The sequence below is a fragment of the Tamandua tetradactyla genome, chromosome 7 (genome assembly GCF_023851605.1).
Source record: "Tamandua tetradactyla isolate mTamTet1 chromosome 7, mTamTet1.pri, whole genome shotgun sequence".
Taxonomy (NCBI): domain Eukaryota; kingdom Metazoa; phylum Chordata; class Mammalia; order Pilosa; family Myrmecophagidae; genus Tamandua; species Tamandua tetradactyla.
In genome coordinates, this window is record NC_135333.1 from 121,321,329 (window position 1) to 121,336,869 (window position 15,541).

At 34.7% G+C, this 15,541-nt stretch overlaps 1 long non-coding RNA gene across 1 annotated transcript in view; it reads right to left on the reverse strand.

Annotated features, from left to right (window-relative positions):
* Positions 1-4,302: 4,302 nt before the first annotated feature.
* The window catches only part of LOC143690093 (uncharacterized), a 119,633-nt gene continuing 108,394 nt past the window's right edge, over positions 4,303-15,541 (reverse strand). The window contains exon 3 of the long non-coding RNA XR_013178994.1: positions 4,303-4,455. This is a non-coding gene — a long non-coding RNA (uncharacterized LOC143690093). The remainder of the gene's footprint in view (positions 4,456-15,541) is intronic.

Sequence of the window (15,541 nt, forward strand, 5' to 3'; positions counted from 1 at the left end):
TTAAACTCACTTTCCTTTATTAGTGGAGGACCTTTAGAAATTCCCTGTTGCTGCTTTGCGATTTTCATGATGGTGAAAGCTTTCATTGTAAACTCCTTCCTGAAGTTTTTAATAATTATGGAGCTAAAGACTTCAGAGGACATCTTCATGCAAGTCCTTTTTTAAATCCATAATATTCCAGCTCCATCTACCTAGGTAGATGAGTATCTGCAGCTCCACCTTCCATTCTCCAAAAGTAACTCTAAAATTTTTTTTCAGTGATGTCCTTATTTTAATTCTCTTCTTCAGTTGGAATAAACTTCCCATCATTTATAAATACTTTACTATGCATTTTCAGATGAATTATTAATCTACTATATATAATTTTCAAATTTAACTAAAGGCTCCTGAATTGCCATTTCTGCAGACACTCCTCCTCTCACTTAATGTAGGAATCTAAAAGAAAGCGGCCCGTTAAAGGCGTGAGATGATATTTCTATGCATTTTTATTGCTACCACGAACCCTCTGAATGTCCAAGTCTACATTTCTCTTGCACGCAGGAGGTTGTAAAGGCCGTGCTCAAGTAGGGAAATGAGAGTTATGGGAATAATGCCCTTCCTAGTTTAGAAGGAAGTGTATATTAGTGATTATTCACTGAAAAGGAATTTAAAGATAAGCAGAAGCAATACGAATCGATTAAGTTTAAATACACATATACTACAGAAATATGCTAATAAGTTGGATTGTTTCACAATCTGTTTATCTTAAAAAATAAATGAAATACTCAAAACACTTACGTTCCTAAAATTTCTTACCTGATTAAAAATTAACTAATTCTTATTGTCACTTATGCAAACAAAAATTTTTGACACCTAATAAAATGTAAACAAACATATGAAAATGACAGTAAATCTGGTGGACAGCATCATATGCAATATTATATGAGAGTATAACCTCAGTTTGATATTAATGAACACAATAGAAAACTCCTAGTTCCATACTTTGCATAGGTGAACCCCCACTAACACAGCATTGATCCAGGGAAGGTCTTCTAAATTTGCTTCAGTATAGAATCGAGTGATGTGCTGACACATTGAACGAATGTTTACTAACACTAAGGTCAGGGCTTTAGGATCTGAGAATGTAGGGTTGAACCTGAATGCGAAGAAAATGCTGTATGAATTATAAAAGAATAAATACAACATATCATGTTGTTAAAATATTCGCTATGGACCAAACCCTTGATGAAATGACTGAAATGCCTCTTTCCCATTTCTAAATATTGTCGTTGTTTAAAATGAGATAAAAATTACATAGTGTAAAACATTCCCATTTTAAGGATAATGAAATTGCTCAGACATGTGTGTATGTATGTATATGTATATATATATATATATCATAAATACTTATCTGTATAATCACAAAAAAGAGGGTGATCTGATAATTTATAACTGATATATGAAAATAAATATATCAATCAAGAAATGGAATCAGGTATATAGTGAGATTTAATAAGCAATCTACTCATTTGGTTATCAACGTATGACTGTAATGAACAGAAGATTCTTGGGCAGGCACTGGGAGTTGAACCTGGGTCTCCAGCATGGCAGGCGAGAATTCTGCCTGCTGAGCCACCATTGCACTTCCCAGATTAAATTTTTTCATTATTCTTCCATTTTTCTGAGACAAAGCTTTATTAATCTGTTCAAGCCCATATATTTCACATGAATGAAGAAGTATGGGGATTTTTCTCCCAGTGTAAGAACAGGGAAAAAAGTTCCCAAAGCTAGAGAACACTAAATAAACACCACACTTAAAGTGAAACATTTTTAATTAGGCAGCCTTGAGAGAATTACTGAGATGACTAAGAACAGTAACCAAAACCTCATGAGATGCTATTTGAGTTTCTAGAGTAGAGAGCTGGCAGACTTATCACTCCTTTTCTTATACAAGGATCAAAACTGGGGAAACGGCAAATTTATGGCTTTTCTTATAAGCATTCAACAATTAAGTGTGTATTGAAGATGACTAACACTTAAACTGAGAGGGGTACAGATGTCACCAGGGAAAAACAGGAAATCACATTGTTGCTTATCTGTGGCAAAAAGCAGCCTTAAACACTTTAAAAACCTGTAAAAAGATTGAGAATTCTTTCAGAGATTTTAATGAATTGCTAAATGCTGAATGTGGGATGTCAAGAGAGTATGAAAATTCTAGGGGTCTAGAAATTGAGATTTGGGCTCCTTCCACAGCAAACTTGAAGCACAGCACAACACCTGATTAAGCAAAAGTCCACACTATAAAAGAAAAGGTATTTTCAGCCTCAAACATAATAAAACAAAATTACCTCCGTGCCAATTGTCTTCAACAATTTAAAATTCTTTCAACAAGAACTAATGAGACATACTTAAAGTAGAGATTTAGCAGTCCTAATAAAGCGAGTAATCATCAGAACTGGAATCTGGTATGACAGACATTTTGAACGTATCAGGCAGAGAAATTTAAATTATAAAACCATGACTGATATGCAAAAGACTAATGGAGGAGGTAGATAGTATACACAGTTTTATACTTATAATTTAAACAGAGAACTGGAAACCATAAGAAAAACTAAAATGGAAATACCAGAAATAGAAAAAATTGCATAATGTCATGAATCCAAAAATAAATATCACGCAGAATAGTTTCACCACTGCAAAAACATTTTTCCCCAATTCAGTTACTCCTCTTTCCCAAACCACCAACAAACACTCATCTTTTTAATGTCTTTATAATTTTGCATTTCCTAGGATGTCAGTGTATGTAAGCCTTCAGTCTGTCTTCTGTTACCTAGAAATATGCATGTAGGCTTCCTCCACATTGTTGTTGGATGGAGATTTACATTTTTAATCACTATAGAGTATTCCACTGTTGCTCCACAGATTTATTTTTTGTTTGTTTGTAATCTATTCATCTATTGAGGGACATGTGGGTTGCTACCAGTTTAAGTGATTGTAAATTAAGCATTTCTGAGAAAATTCACCTGCAGGTTTTTGTGTGGTCTGAAAAAATTACAACCGTATAATTCAAAATTTGATGAAAGTATCTAAAATGCTATACAGACTCATTTTATGGATCATAAACTTCATTGTTGATGCCTGGTATTCACTCTTCTCTGTGGAACATAGTCATTTTATTGAAAATATGCATTTTATAGTTGCATAGGGATGTGGTAAGCTCAGGGGAAATTAGAAGATATTTCAATGCGAACTATTTTCAATTGAAATGTGCATAGGCTTTAGTACTATAAATATTATTTTTTGGAGAAAGATGATTTTTCATAAGATTTTATGAGTAATGTCACTATGCCACAGGGCAAATGGTAAATGTCAACAAATATATTTTGCAGGTTATGCATTTCACATGAGCGTTTATTAGAAATGGAAACCCATTGCTTTGGATTTAAATATGTTGTTTATTTTGGCTCAGTGAAAAATTTTATGGCCTTCAACAAAAAGTTTTCCTGCTGTTACTTTCTTTCTTTATATACATTTTTACTGAGAAATCTTCACACACATACATCCTATATATAGTGTACAATCAGTAACTCACACTAGTATCACATGGTTTTGTATTCATCACCATGATCATTTTTAATATACTTTTCACTGCAGAAAATAAATAAAAAGAAAAAACTCATATCATACAGCTTGCTCTTTCCTCTCATTGACCACTAGTATTTCCATCTACCCAATTTATTTTACCCTTTATCCCCCTATTATTTATTTATTATTTATCTATATATTTTTTACTTATCTGCCCATACCCTGGATATTAGGAGCATCAGACACAAGGTTTGCACAATCACACAGTCACACTGCGAAAGCTATATCATTATACAATCATCTTCAAGAAACATGGGTACTGGAACACAGCTCTCTATTTTCAGGCAGTTCCCTCCAGCCTTTCTGTTACACCTTAACTAAAAAAAGGTGTTATCTATTTAATGTATAAGAATAACCTCCAGGATAACCCCTAGACTCTGTTTGGAATCTCTCAGCCATTGAAATTTTATTTTGTCTCATTTCACTTTTCTCCCTTTTGGTCAAGAAGGTTTTCTCAATTCCTTGATGCTGAGTCTCAGCTCATTCTAGGATTTCTGTCCCACATTGCCAGCAAGGTACACACCCCTGGGAGTCATGTCCCACATAGAGAGGGAGAGGGTAGTGAGTTTGCTGGTCGTTTTGGCTGAGAGAGAGAGGCCACATCTGAGCAACAAAAGAATTTACCCATAATTTAAAGTTCAATTACTTCTGTACTTTTTATTTGGAGCAGCAATTTTTCTTATTAACAGCCATGTCCTATGATAACTATGTCATCACCTGCAAATCCCTGCGTTATACAACTGTCTTGAGCAGCAGAGTCTGCACCAAGTTGGTCTTTCTTTCTTGGTTGGCTCCATTTCTGGAAGTCCTTCCGAGGGTCATCATGGATTTCTGCAATGACAATATCATATGTGATATGGCCCCGTCCTTCAGTTCCCTCACACAGAGACCAGACACATAGAAATCTTGTGTTTTAGTTTAGCCTTGGTGACACTTCTTGTCATCGGTATGCTAGTGATCACCTCCTATACACTTATCATAAGGATGATTTAGAAGAGTCTATCTGCATATACAAGGACAAAGGCATTTCTACCTGCTCTTCTCACATGATTGTCATCTACATTTCTTATGGAAGCTGTATCTTCATGTACATTAAGCCTACTGCACAAGAAATGGTCACTTGAAATAAAGGTGTGGCAGTGCTCAATACTTCAGTGGTCTCACACAGAGACCAGACACATAGAAATCTTGTGTTTTAGTTTAGCCTTGGTGACACTTCTTGTCATCGTTATGCTAGTGATCACCTCCTATACACTTATCATAAGGATGATTTAGAAGAGTCTATCTGCATATACAAGGACAAAGGCATTTCTACCTGCTCTTCTCACATGATTGTCATCTACATTTCTTATGGAAGCTGTATCTTCATGTACATTAAGCCTACTGCACAAGAAATGGTCACTTGAAATAAAGGTGTGGCAGTGCTCAATACTTCAGTGGTCTCACACAGAGACCAGACACATAGAAATCTTGTGTTTTAGTTTAGCCTTGGTGACACTTCTTGTCATCGTTATGCTAGTGATCACCTCCTATACACTTATCATAAGGATGATTTAGAAGAGTCTATCTGCATATACAAGGACAAAGGCATTTCTACCTGCTCTTCTCACATGATTGTCATCTACATTTCTTATGGAAGCTGTATCTTCATGTACATTAAGCCTACTGCACAAGAAATGGTCACTTGAAATAAAGGTGTGGCAGTGCTCAATACTTCAGTTGTCCCCGGTATCTTTTGGAGGATGGAAAGGTGGAAAAGTGGAAATTGATATAGTTAGGTAGATGGTGCTGGAGCCTTTTGGATTTAATAAGGAATATGCCTAAAATTGTCCTCTGAAGCCTCTATCTTCATAATTATCAAATACTCGTGGATAGATGGGACTCAATGAAAACTCTCAGCATCATGAAATTTGTAAACAATACAACAACACGGATTTCTAAAGGGTCCCCATTAATAAAGGCAAGTGCATTTGTATTTAGAAAATTATTAATTAGGAAGAAGAAAATGAAAACAGCTATCATCAGCACCAATCCTTTGAAGGAATTGCCCCAAGAAATTGAGTACTGAAAATGGTACAAAGAGGTTTTGAATCTTCACCATTCTCTGACCACAAATTCAGACACTAGTGTTTTGTATTATTTTTCTTTGTTTTAAAAGAAAATGGAGAAACAGAGAATCCTCTGATACAGTGTCAAACTTCAGGGACAATAGGCCAAGCCCTTGATCTTGAGGCTTGCTCTTGTGAAGCTTATGTAAGTAGTGGAGAAGCTTACTCTATTTATAGGTATGCCTAAGAGTTACTTCTAGAGGACCTCTTTTGTTGTTCAAATGTGGCCTCACTCTCTTTAAGCTCAACTCTGCAAGTGAAATCATTGTCCTCCCCCTACATGGAACATGACATCCAGGGGTGAAAGTATCCCTGGTGACAGAGGAGATGACTCCCAGGGATGACTCCTGCCCTGGCACTGGGATCTACAACTCCATCCTGATGAGAAGGAGAAAAAGTAGTGGCAGAGAGAGTTCAAATAGAGTCAAGAGGCAACTCTGGAGGTGGCTCTTATGCAAGATTCAATTAGACATTGCTACCTATCATAACTTGCCAACCCCCAACCAGGACCTCCACATCCTGGCAAAGAACACATAGGGCAATAAATGATTCCACAAGGGTTCCATACAACTTTCCAGAAACTTACAACCTCCAGATGGGTCCCTGGGCCAGATAAGTCCTGAAACCTAGAGGGCCCCAATCTCTCAATAGAGCATCAGATAGTTCCACCTCCCTACCCCATATTATTGAAAGACCCTTCCAACATGAAAAAGTTGGAATGGCCATAGCCAAATACCCCTAAGAGAGGGATAGGAAGAACAAAGGTGATGGTGATGTTATACAGAGAAGAAAGGATTTAACAAGTGAATATGAATTCTGAATCATTAAGTTAATATCTTTTAGTCTCCAGTATTTAGGAGCAACTAGAAGTAAAAACCTAAAATTGTGGAATTGTAACCCATACCAAACACTGAAATATATGCTACAACTAATTGTGTTGCTTGGTTTGAAATTTATTGCTTTTAAATAATATGGTTTGAAATATGTGTTATTTTTCACATGCAAAAAAAGTCGATTGTAATGATAATTGTCTCTTGCATTCAGGAACAGCTAGAAGGAAAAATTGGAAGAGGATCATAAGGTAGCCCATGACAAACTCTGGGATCTGCCTTGTAACTACTTGTTGAAGAATGCTTTGAAAACTATTGCTTTTTTCTTTCTTTTCTTTGTTTATATGTTACATTATACTATTAAAAAAGGAAAAAAGGAAATGGTGAGTTATACCTCTATCTTCATAAGTTTAATTTATGAATTGGTCTATGTGATGTTTTCATACATGATCAAGTGTCTCTAATAGAGATAAAGCCACATCCAAAGGGATAATTCCATGGTCTTTGGGATTACACACAAATATACAAGCCTTTTAGACAAAATCTTGGTAATTCTCATTTTTCATCAATTCCTTTAGTTCATCAGATCAGATAAACTGACAAAGAAATACTGGAATATGTCACACAGAGATAAAGTAATAATGGAAGCCGTGTGCCACTGTCTGGCCTATAAGTATATAAGCTTGAAGAAGATTTGGCTGTCCTGAAGAGGAAAGAAAGGAAAAACACAAAGAAAAAAATTGGTATGAACATAGATGATGCAAAAGAAGATATATTAAAAAAGAAGAAAGAAAGAAAACAAGAAAAGAAAAGAGAAAATAAGAAAGTCTTTCTGAATGTGCCAGATGAAGTAAGTTTGACTTGGCATGTTCAATACAATAAAAAATATATGGTCTTATTAAGAGGGAAATAAAAAGCCACACAAAAGTACAAGCATATATAGCAAAAATGAGAAAAACAGGATGCAAGGTTGAAAAAAACGGTGAAAAGACAGAAGGTTAATATAGTACAGCTTTGTAGAGAAACAAGCTAAAATAGAATTACAAGTCAGATAGTTAAAATCCATAATTTTGATGCTGTAGCAATTGAGAGCCATGATTAGGAAGACAAATATAAAAAGCTTTCTCAAAATTCAGAAGAATAGCTTTCTAAATGACAAAAGAGAATTTAATAGGTATGTATAATGAAGAGTACAAAATATTGATGATTAGTATTACTCTGGGAGAAAATCCAATGTTAGAAAGGAAGAGAAATCACAGATACCTACCTGGAAAAAAATATATTGCAAATACAGATAGAAAGTTGATAGATCAATAAATAGACAGAGACAGAAATATCACATTAAACTATAAAAAACAATATGCAATAATTATTAAACACAACAGCTGTATGAAATATTATCAGACTAAGTTGAGAAGGTAATCAAGTTAAACATCTGTAATGTCATTTAAAACAGAAACAGCATTGCCCTTGTAAATAGAACAGGTTCCTTTTGTTTACCATAAGCAAACATGATGTATGATGGAAAACTTCTGACAATATTTAAAAAGGGTGATAAAATAAACAAATATAAAACAAATTTTAAAATATTGTAATTCTAGAGTTGCCGTTCATTAATTAAATATAAATGAGCAGTACTGTATACTGGACAATGTGCTAGGCTTTTTGAACAGAAGGGTGAACAACTTAAAGGCCCTACTTTCATAGACCTGATATTACAATATTTGAAACAGAAAATTAATCCTAGAATAATTGCTATTACTATGTGCTATGAAGAAACAGTAGTCAAGGTAAAGTGAAAGAGAATAAAGGAGTTTAATAAAAAAATAATAATGGAATTTAATAAAAAAATTAAATTTGAAACAATGAAATGCCATAGTTCACTCTTTGGAATTTCTAATTAAATGAATGTGCCTTTTCGGATGATTGTGTTGAGATACATGCTGCATAAACTATAACGTAAAATAGAGAATGGTCTGTCAAGAGAAACTAGTAAAACATTAATGATTATTCAGAGCATGATATTTGGAATAAAAAAAGGAAACCCAGAGAATGAAAAGGCACATGTAAAGAAATGAGAGGAAACATGGCAAAAAATTGCCAGACAAATAACTGTTCTGCATGATTTAAAACATGTATCTCAAAAATCTCAAAAATAGGTTTTACTTGAATCCCCTAGGGTTATATAGATCTCATTTGGATTTTGAAATATTTTAGGATAGTTGTTACTCATTGCCTCAGTTTTCCAGATTAAATACTCCCACTGATGTACATAAAAGGCAATATTGCACAGTTACTTCCATATTGTTTGAATTTTAAAACCTAGTTACAAATTTAAGATCCAGCATTTACTTAATGTCTGACTGTGGCATAAACTACCTATGTTCTTTAAATTAGCTTCTGATATAAAGTACTCTTACCTAAATAAAAATGTTCCTTTGCTTTACAGATGAATAGAGATTTGGATACTTTCAAGCTTGAACTTGAATGTGAATACTTTTATTGAAGTTCAATATTATGTTTCTAGAAACATCATATCTGTTGCTGAAATATATATACTCTGTAATATAAGAAAGAAAACTGTTCGTAGAAATTAAGAAAAATACTTATTGAGTTCAAATGTAGTCTATATTCTAGGCACATCTGTGCATGAAAATATGGAGATATTGCATTTTCAAAATGAATTCCCAGTGCAATACATTGAGATTGGGCAAAATCAAAGAATTAAGTTAAAAGAATTAAGTGAACAATGAATAAAGGAATTCTAATACAGAAAATAAGACTAAAAGAATGCTTCTGGTTGATTTATATCATTGTCATCATATAAAAATAAAATGAAAGAATATGCTAAAGGGGTAGCTTCGATAAGCTTTAGTGGTGTGCTTTTTAAAGAAGCCAAAGCTATTATTTAAAAGTTGAAGACTTGATTTTTTTATTATATTTTTCAGGGCTTGGTTCACTTGTTTATTTCTTAGAGTACAAACAAATGCATTTAAGACAGGTGCAATTGAAATGCTGAGTAATGCCACCCCTTGTTTAAAGATACCCTTTCATTTGCAGAAGGTTGAGTATACATAAAAATGTAGTTGCCATAAGAGATGGAAAGGACAATCATGTGGGAGGAACATGTAGAAAGAGCCTTTTTCCTCTGCTGGGCAGAAGAGATCTTCAGAATTGTTCTTATGATATTTGCATAGTAAAGTATCACCAGGGCCAATGTAAGCAGGATTGTGACAATGGCTAAAATAAAACTTAACAATTCTATAACTTGTGTGTCTGTGCAGGACATGTGAGGATTCTGTTAGTTGCTCAGTGTGTTTATTCCAATTATGCATTCTGGAACCAGGGAAATAACTACAGAATAGGTTCGGGGATCCACTGGACACACTGTGAGACAGACCAGAGTTTAAACTCCATCAATCACCTGACTTCTGTAAGCCCCCACTCTGACTGTTGGGCAAGAGTGATATTTTGGGTCCCCTGGAGTTAATGTCACTTCTGAACCAGTGTCTAACAATCCCCCAAATATCTGATCATTTACTTTTCCTCAATACACAGTTACCCTGGTAGAAGGCCATTGGTTTCCTTGGGGGAAGCTTGGAGGAATGTTAACTGTATAAAATTGTGGCAATGTAACAGGGTCCACCCCCAAAGGGACCTGGCCTCTCCCTCATTCAAGGGGCTCTGAGCCTGTAAACTGTCTCAAGTCTGGAAATTGATTAAGGGGCATCACTCTCCCTTTTTGTAATTCAAGTTAGACTTCTGTTCACTTGACCTAGAACTCTTTTGCTTATACAGCTCAAACAAGAATTTAGTAGACTGCCCATCTACTGTATTTCTAGGTACCCCATGATTTACTAGCCAATGCCACAAATCTCTGGGAGTCAGATTATTTTGAGTCCTGCTTTGAGTCGGCTATCCATTATGATAACCATGTCCACATTGTCTTTGGCTATTAAGTGCTGCCACCTGGCTTCTGCCAACTCAGAATCTGATCATCCTCATCTTGTTTAAGGTCTCCAGTTCAGTGACCACAGCTCCCGCAGTAATATCTCACCTACAGAGATGGGTAGCTACAGAGCTCTTCAGGGATGATGAATCTAGTTTCACAAATTTATTTATCCCAGTTCTGGTAAAACATGCATCCTTCAGACATTCCTGGAGTGTATGAGCAGGCTTTCCATGATAAATCCACTCTAACATTCCAATCTCTGTAATCCATTGGATCCCCTCATGTACATCATACCAGGGCAGTTCTGGCATTTCAACCTCAGGTAATGTCAGCCAGCTTTTGATCCATGTTTCAGCCAACCATCCAAACAAACTGCTAATGCCTTTTCTAACCCCTCAAGCTGTAACATTTAATATAGAATCTCTGCTTAGTGGGCAAATATCCATAAAGTCAGCCTGATCTAGTTTTATATTACTCCCACCATTATCCCACACCTTTCAAATCCACTGCCACACGTATTCCCCTGATTTCTGTCTATATAAATTGGAAAACTCATGCAGTTCATTTGGAGTATGGCACAATTCCTCATGGGTGACACTTTATGCTTCACCTTTTGGGGCCTGTTGGGACTTCAGTCTAGTTATAAGTCTGAAATAAATGAGGAGTAATGGTGGCAGGTCATGAAAAGAATTAGAAATATCTTCCAAGCCAGTTGCTTCAGGGCATTCAGTTACAGTTTCATCTGGTGAAACAGGATTAATCACTCTAAGGTTAATCTCTTCAGGTGGAGGTGGGGTAGCCAAATCCTCACGGCAGGCTCGAGGTGGGGCAACTATGTTTTCAGTGCAGAGTATTACAGGGTTATAGAAAACACTCAGCATGATCTAGGGTTCAGCCTCTCCACTGCCATCATTATCAATCCAAATGTTACATCCCATTTTTCAGGCTCCCACTCCTTTCCAATCATGCCCTTACTTTAATGGCAGACACCACGTAAGACTGAGATTCCAGTTTATGTTGTAAAGTTGCAACCCTAACAATGAGAATCTGAGTTTGATTTTCAGAGAGCTCAAATTTGTGGCTGCAGGAAATATGATTTTCCTTCAGGGTACTCATAGAAACATTTACATCTGTCATATGGTGCATAAGCTTCTCATTTGAAGCCTTCAGCTCATCCCTTTCACTTATCAATGTATACAGCATATCTAACAACAACTAGCTAACATCTCTATACCTCCTAATTCCACAAAACTCTGTAAAAGTGTGTAAAACATTCTCCTCCAGAGTCTGGCTTCGTATAAGAGAAGTATTGGAAGAATCCAATGGTGGTATTTTGACTATTTCTTTTGCCAGTTCACCCCACGGATTGGCAGTGTCATTCTGATGTCCTTAAAGTCCTTAGTGCCTTCAAGTTCAATAAGAGTAGATAGCCAGTCATAAAAACCCATTTTTAAGATTCTGCTTCTTAAGAACCACTCCCAGTTCCAAGCTCTATTAGCTAGGATTCTCTAGAGAAACAGAATCAACAGGAGATATCTGTAAATGTAAAATGTAGAAAAGTATCCTATGTAACTGTGGGGATGTAGAGTTCAAGGTCTGTAAGGCAGGACATAAGCTGGCATCTCCTCAACAAATTCTCAGGAGAAGCTGGCTTGCTGCAGCAGGAAAAATGACTTTCTCTTCTGGATCCTCCTTAAAGCCTTTTGGTGATTAGATTATGTGTCACTCATTGCAGAGGACATTCCCTTTAGCTTATTACAAATGCAATCAGCTGTGCATGCAGCCAATGTAATCATGACTTAAGTCCTTGAAATGTCCTCATAGTAATAAATAGGCCAGTGCTTGCCCTACCAGACAATTGGGCATCACTACCTGGCCAAGTTGGCACATGAACCTGACCATGACATATGTGTATATGTGCATGTATGGAATGGGTAGTAAAGAAAGAAATCTAAAAATGTAATCTAGCACCTTATAATAATAATAGAATAATGGCTTAAAGAAGCATAAGGTTTTAAGTTTTTAAGTCAAATATATTAAATTTTGTCAAGATTTCTTTTATACATATTGAGACTTGAATTAAGATTAGGTATACTTTGTTCAGGTTATATGCAATTTTAATAAAATGTACAAGTATAAATACATGACTACGTGTATATTTGTATATATTTATTATATGTGTGCATATATATATGAGCGTGTCTCTGTATATGATACATATATAACATTCCAATTGTGCCCCCACCCCCTCATCCCACTTTTTTAATATTTAAAGAGAAGATGCTGGTATTAGAGAATTTCATTGCTTTATCCCATAGATTGAAAGATACTAGGAACATTATATATTATATCATAATATACTATAGTACTTGTATTTTATTATTTTGTTTAAAAGCAGATAGTGGATCAGGATCATTCAAAGTCGAAGTCAGAATCGTACGGGACATACAACTTTCCCCTTCTGGGGAGACAATAAATGTATTTTGTTTGTAATGATGATAGTTGCATCTTTATGGAAGCATAATTATAATGCCTCTTTTTTTAAATACATGTGAATTAATATGTGGTGTAAATACTATGCATTGACTCAATCACCTTATATTCCAATCATCTTCTCTTTTATCTTCCTACAGTAGAGAGGCTGCAAATAAATTGTAGAATAACAGTCTTTCTCAGGTGACCTTGCAATCAGAGTTCAGAGCATGATTAAGATGTCCAGCTCAGATTCACTTACATGAGAAATGAAATTTTTATTGGCATAAATAAAAAGAGAGATAGAATTTGCACTTGACAATAACAACCATAGGGAATTTGCACTTGACAATAATAACCATAGGGAAGGCTTCTAATTGTAGTTGAGTGTTGGTGTATTAGCAGTAATTCATTCCTGAATGTGGTAGAAACAGCTGCAGGCTTGATAGCTTTGTTCTACAGAGTGGCTTTGTAAAAGTTTTCTGGAAGTTCATCTTGGAACATATATCTTCAGCCCTGCTTATAAGTCCCTTTTTCTGCTAAAATATCTATTCTCTTAAATTTAATCTTTCCTCAATAAATGATATCAAATAATATTAAATACTAAGAGACAAACTTGTCTATGAAAGAAAAATTATCATTTAAAAAACTTAAGAGAAAGTGAACATTAAAAGCATAAGGACCAAATATGAAAACTAGAAATTTAAGTATAATCATTGGAATGAAGAATTTGAGAGGTACCAAATAGATTCAATGCAGATTATTTTAACATATCAGGGCATTATCAATCTGGTGTGCTTTATTTTTTCCCTACAGCTCTACTTTTTTTTTTTCAGTTTATTTTATGATTATTTTGATTTTTTCCTGTGAGCTTATTTTTCTTATTAATTTTATATCTGGGATTTGAGGTCTGGATTTAACCTTCTTCTGCCAGGCGCAGGGATTGCTACTTACAAAAGTCAATTTTTAAATAATCACTTAATTGTTTATTTTCTTTCCCCCATATGATATAGATTTGAAATGGCCATTCTGTGAAGCTGTGGCCACTACTTATCAAGTGGACCCCCTGCCCCCACCCCACAATTTCTCTTGTGGCAGACTCAAGATAGGCAAATTTTGTTTTGGTTTCTTCTCAGGGCCCACATTCATATATTAACTCTTCTTATTATACTTTATTAATTAAATAGTTACTAATTTTTATCCTGTCTCCAGTACTGAATGAGTCCCTGTAAAAAATAATTTCACTGAGATTAACCAGATGACCTTCGGATAAAAGCAGACTTGAGATTTCTCTTTGGCTTTTCAATATTATTTATTTGTTCTTTTATGTCTTTTTATCTTTCCAAATATCTCTGTTACTCTCTTTGTAAAATTTTCAATATCATTCCAAATTACTAATTGTATAATTATTATACATTTAAATACAAAATATACTTTTTTTAATTTCAAGAGGTTTTTAACATTCTTTCCAAAATGAATAATTGACCTAATTGTTTCTTTTTTTAATTAGAGAATTAGACAGACAAAAATCATGCAGAAAACATAAAATATAAAATTCTTGCCCCATTACTAGCATCTTACATCCATCTGGCACTTTCGATACAATTGACACATTATTATTATATAATAACTATAGTCCATAGTTTACATTAAGGTTCTCTGTGTTGCACAGTTCTATAATTGTAGTTCTTAAAAAAATTTTATTCTAATAACATAAACACTACTGAAAATATCCCCTTTTTAACCAGCTATAAAACTAGGTTGTTAATTACATTCACAGTTGTGCCACCATCACCACCAACCATTAACACAATTTTTAATTGTTTTTTTAAAGCATCTGCCATTTCTTACTTAATTAGCATTGATTATTTTTTGGATATTACTAATTAATTTTTTGACAAGTTAAAACATTTCACATAAACCCAATTTTTATCTTACTTTATTTTATTTTGAGTGGTTTTGAATTTACACAATTTTTGCTCTTGTCTGCTTCTATTAACATTAGATTTCCCCATCTTTACCATATTGTGTGGTGTTAGGGTTTAGAAACTCTTATTTGGTCTTCTCTCTGTTCCTCTTGGTTCATCTTTTCTACCAGGTGTTTGGGGATTGTTACTTGGCCAGCCTGTGGTGCGCCAGTGCAGTATCAGGTACTTTATTGACATGTTATAGCTCATGCTGCATTGCAATATTGAGAGGATTTAATATTGAAGATACACACATTCCAATTTAGTATTACATCCAAGTAAAACAGAAGATGAATTTTTTTTACTTTATTATCACATAGCGTTGAATGAGAACTCCCTCTTCAATATGACTGAGGTTTTCCATAGGACTGAGATTCAATAGGACTGTCAGCAAGAATCCCAGACGTTAAACCCCAGATGCAACTGTCAGGCAAAATCCACAGGCTGAAGGACAGCAATAATCTTCTATAACCACAGGAAGCAAATCTCTATTCCCATTACATGATTCTAAAACTCTTACCCTGATCACTAATTTGCATTTTTTTCTATAAAATTACAAGGGTCTATTTGTTTTTGGGAAAAAATAAT